General features: G+C 40.6%; 1 long non-coding RNA gene across 1 annotated transcript; it reads right to left on the bottom strand.

Moving 5' to 3' along the window:
- Nucleotides 1-404: 404 nt before the first annotated feature.
- LOC147620700 (uncharacterized) lies at nucleotides 405-4,826 on the bottom strand. Its single transcript, XR_015269971.1, has 2 exons — nucleotides 4,100-4,826; nucleotides 405-1,113 (listed from the first exon to the last, which is right to left on the bottom strand). It is a non-coding gene; the product is annotated as an uncharacterized LOC147620700 (long non-coding RNA).
- Between the last annotated feature and the right edge of the window lie 478 nt (nucleotides 4,827-5,304).

Raw genomic sequence — 5,304 nt, forward strand, 5'->3', positions numbered from 1 at the left:
CAAGGCGCTAGATGTCGGGGCAGGCATATTATTAAATGTACTTAAGTAGCTCAACAGCGAGATCATTGGGGAAATGGGTAAAGGAGATGGAGTGGGGAGCCAAGTATTGCTCCATGTATGCAATCTATGTCTCATAATGTTGGGACGCAAGAGCGAGCGACTTTTCAAAGTTGACTTTTCACGAGAAAACATGACAAAGAGCTCGCTCTTGCCCGCCCACGGGGTGGTGGAGAGGAACTCATAGAAGTCGTCAAAGTGGGTAGCCATGTGAATGCAAAGAGATAGTGTGAGCTCGTGCTTGGTTTCTATCACGTGAAAATGAGAAAGTAGGCACCTTTGGCTATTTATAGTTAAAATTTAAAGTTTGGCCTTTTCACACTAGACCGCTAGACAAAAAAATTATAGTTTGCAAAAATATTAAGATTTTAATTAAATAAAGATTGGTTAAAAAAGAGCCTGCTACAAGCATGTCATCTAATCTAAAATTGTTATAATGTCTTCATTTTTTGCCCCTCTTGTGACATTTACTTCATGTTGATCTTCATCTCCTTGTTGACTTGAAAGCTTGTCATTGCCTTCACCTCGATCCTAAAACTCTTGCCCCTCATGTGCATCAGAATAGAGGCTATTTTTCCATATACTCAGTTCATCTTCAAGCTCTTCCACATGCCTACTATGTGTTGGTAGGGCTATATATGCACCTTTTGCTGCTGAAAATTAAAGGTCCCCCATTTGCCATGATTCTGAGACCATGGTTGTCCCCTCCTTACGCTTCCCAATCTGTAAAAATATAGAAAGTGGCACAATAACCAGAAAGTGTAAGGGTTAACTCTAGACATGTAGTGGAATCAGATATACCTTTCTTCTCATCAACTTGAAACTTGACTTTTCCACATTGTCAAAGCCCATGATGCTAAAGTGTTGACGCAGGTCTGCTAGGCTCCAATGCTTGCTTGCTGCCACTCGCTCAATCCATCCATTTTGCATCATCACAGCTACCTAAATAGTCATAATTTCTTCTTCTGAGGCTTGAAGTGGGATCCATGTCCCGTGCTTTTGCATCCATCTTTGGTAGTGCAGACGCATGTACAAAATAGAGCGTCCTTCAAGAACCTAAAAGACATTGTAGAAAGACACTGTAGAATCTACTACTTTGCACTTGTACACATCACCTTGATGTGACCCCTCATCATTAACCTCCCAATCCTCTCCTAGTAATCCTTGAATGAGGTCAGACCGTACCTCCTTACAAATATACATTATTTTTGTTTGGTGCATTGGCATGGAATTGAACATGTGCACAAAAACATGTAAAGGACAAAACCAATTTAGCCCTACTGACCTAGATGCCTTTGAAAACTTGAGTGATGTCTTGATATCACTTACCATCTTAAACTTTAAGCATAAGATGGTCCAAGCATCAGGTTTGGGCCATTCGGGATTGTTAAGAGGGGGGTTGGGGATCTCTTCTAGCTTGCCAAATAAACTTGGTTTTTTATCTACAAAATATGAGTGAGAAAAGAAAAAGATATTGTTCTGTACAAGATCACTTGGGCTTTGAGATACAAACATTGCCTCTCCAATGGATGCATGCATAGCATAGAAAACTCCAGTGAGGCTTTGTAGTGGTTGTTCCTCAACATAATTAGAGGGGAAAATATCTACAGAGAGACATAAGAAAATGGAGAATCATAAGAAAATTTGAAACAAAAAATCCAATACTAGCATGTTGTTAAAGCTGTGTTTATGTTACACTGACAATTTGAAGGAAACCTCGGTCGTTGGCCTTGAATGTATAGGTCTCCAAGGGTATACACATATTGCACTATGGCAACCAGTCCTTCCTTCTTAGTATGCTTGAAGCCTTGTAGTTGCCCCTTCCAATGATGTAGCATATTCCCCAGTTGACGTACTCGATGTGGTCCCTTAGAGCTTGGCTGCATGTAGACCCAAGCCCCAACCCTGAATCTTGTTGGAGCCCAAACTCCATTCTCATCTCTTGTGTTATGCAGCACAAGCTCTTCCACCTTCTCCCTAGGTCTTCTCACATTACTTGAAGAGGCCATGGTGGTAAGAAAATAGAAGAAGGGAAAAGAAAAGCTTATTTTATAACAGAATCTTGAGTGGAGAGGAGAGAAAGTTCAAGGTTTTTAGTGCAGCAATGGAAAGCTTAAAAGAGGGTTAGAGTTTAAGAATAGGCTTCCTGAACCTAGGGTAGACTAAAGAGGGATAGAGTTTCTGCAGCAATGGAGAGGGAGGGAGCTTGAGAGAGAGAGAGAGAGAGAGAGAGAGAGGGAGATTGAGAGGGAGGGAGCTTGAGAAGGAGGGAGAGCTTGAGAGGGATGGAGTTTCTGTAGCAATGGAGAGCTTAGAAAAGGAAGAAAGAGGGAGAGGGAGCTTGAGACTGAGGGAGCTTGACAAGGAGAGGGAGCTTGAGACTGAGGGAGCTTGACAAGGAGGGAGAGCTTGAGAGGTATGGAGTTTTTGCAACAATGGAGAGCTTAGAAGAGGAAGAAAGAGGTTCAAAATGAGCTTTCCAAACCTAGAGTATGTTGGGGGGAAGTTTGAGAGGGAAAACACACTTTTGGGAAAAATTAAAAAATTTCAATTTTTCATCTGCGCAATTCTAGGTGGGGGGACCTCTAAGTTTGGGCCCAAGAGGTAGGGGGACAAGAGTAGTAATTAGGCCCCATTAGCAAACCAAAGCCTAGATCCCCTAGGGTCAAAGAAGTCAAAAATGTGCACCCAGCCCTCATCCTATTGGTCCATTTCTAATCAAAAGTTAATTCAAGAGGCCCTCTTTGGGTCCAAAAAATTCCTAATGCCCAAAGAAAAGATTTAACAAATCAACATATCCTGCAAGAAAATGGGTCAACTAATAATATCCTCATGAGACTTTTTGTGTGCTCTTTGATTTGGTGTAACTTAAAGACAAGGACATTCAATTGCATACCAACCAACTTCTATTACCTACTACTAGCCAAAGATAAAAGGGTGTCCTTATACACACAAATATCTATTTGTGAGTCATTCATCCATATCTTTATCAAGATTTGATCTTGTTGTTGTAAGGTCAATGCTATTTATAAACTACTTCATGTTATTTTATAAAATATTTTATAAACTACTTCATGTTATTCTATAGACTACTTTATAGACTACTTCATGTTATTATACTATTTTGTCCATCAAACTAGCAATACTAAATGCATATATCTTGTTCAACAATGTACACAATAATCTCCTACGATATCATTGTACTATGTTGTTATCAAACCACCAATAATAAATGCTTATATCTCATTCAACAATCTACACATCGTTATAGGGATTAAAATCTCCATTGAGGCATATTTATATGTCTATTAAATGAACCTCTCTCTCTCTCTCTCTCTCTCTCTCTCTCTCTCTCTCTCTCTCAATTAGGAGCTCAATGCATACACCAATAATGTGTAGGTAATGGCAATCACTTTTTCTATGATAGTTAAATTCTTTACAAGGTCACCAAGACTACATTATCTTAAACATTTTTTGAAAGATCCCATGTAAGCCATGGTGATTAGGGTAGCTCTCTTCAGCCATCGTTAGATCGTGTGTAAGTTAGGGTAGCTAATACCACTTGCTTTGCTAGATCCCATGTAAATCATGGTGTGACTAGGGTAGCTAATAGTTAAGGCAAGCCATGCTGATTGGAAAGATCACATGTAATTAGGGTAGCTACTATTGCACATTAAGAGAAGTGAGGAACCATGGCCATGGGCCTCTTTTCTTGCAGCTCCATGGAGGTCCTGGATTAAAATCTACATTGGATCTATGTGAATGAGAAGTAGCATGAAATCACACCAGATGGGCACCATCATATGTAATAAGTTTTAGGAGCAAGAAGCGTGCATGTGGAAAGGCATTAGTCTTGCACTTGAAACTCGAAGCTTGCTTACTTGAGACCCTTGTTAATTCGAGATCTTGTTAACTTTTTAAGTACAAACTGTAAACACGGTACCCTAACGTCATTAATAAAATTTAACCAGTTTTTTTCTGGAGACCCACATGACACAGAGCTACGACCTTGGGATTACTTGAAGCGATTGAAGCGACGTACCTCCATATTGTACATGATTGGCGTAGCAGCTGCAGCATCATCAAGATTCTCATCTCAAAATTCTTATATGGGGGGTGGGGGCCTCTGCGACCCAGTACTGCAGCTGGCTTACATTCTCTGCATAATCCAATTGCCTGTGTCCTTTGATAATTAAGCAAGAACTTCGTAGATCCTCTCCTCTTTGCTGCGATTAATTATGGAGAAAATGAAGAGCTTTAAGCTGAGAATCCTGATGATGCTCCGTCTGCAGCAAATAATCAACCACCTTGATCCGTATCAAGCCCTTTTTGCACCTCACTTTCCGCCTTGCAAACCTTCAAGCCAGCAGCATTAATCCATCTACACTATGATATTAAGCACAATATATACCTAGTTGCTCGTTGATCTCTTAGGCTATCAACCATGGCCGGATTCCCCAACCTAGCTTGTGCAGCATTAATATCCAAGCTCAATACAGATTAAATCTGGGTTAGTTATAGATCAAGCAACGGTGGTTTTGCAGAGGCTGAGCAGCACGAGGATCAACAGAAAGAATGGAGGGGGTGTACTCTAGTGGATCTACAAGCACGTACCACCTGTGAGACCAAGACGGTGTCAGCAGTGATTTGTGTTTCACAAAAAACAAATGATATGGTACCTTTTAACAGGAAGTCTCGTGCCTTCTGTGTACTGTGGGAATACAACACAAACTGTCTCTCTCTCTCTCTATCTCTCTAATGAAGTTTGGGCTCCCCTTCACATGTCAAAGCGAGCTACAAATCAGTTGTGCTCACGAGACAAGACTTTCTACCAAGTTCAAAGCACCAAGCCCACTCCCACCACTATGCCCCACTATCAAAAGAGAATGGGACAAGAACTACCCACGTTGGGATGGTGCTTTTGCACAACACCCCAATCCATTTTTTTTTAATTTGCAAAATGCCTTTTGCATTTCTCCAAATCCTTTTAATAAAGAAAAGCTTCTAGTGGTGTGTCCAAAACCCAAAACTTTTCCAATAAGAAAAAGGATTTGAAAAATGTCTCTCCATGTACAAGTGTGGGTATGAGCATGCATTTAGCTCAATTCTTCACAAAAAATAATAATATTATGTGTACCAATGTGTGGAGGGGATGTGATTAGGCCACCTTGATTGTAAGGACAAAAAAGGGGTGGGAAGAGAGCATGAACCACTAGTGCTCCCATCATGCACATCCCCATATTTCAC

This window comes from Cibotium barometz, chromosome 31, assembly GCF_041138505.1.
Source record: "Cibotium barometz isolate CiBa-2024 chromosome 31, ASM4113850v1, whole genome shotgun sequence".
NCBI classification, from domain to species: Eukaryota; Viridiplantae; Streptophyta; class Polypodiopsida; order Cyatheales; family Cibotiaceae; genus Cibotium; species Cibotium barometz.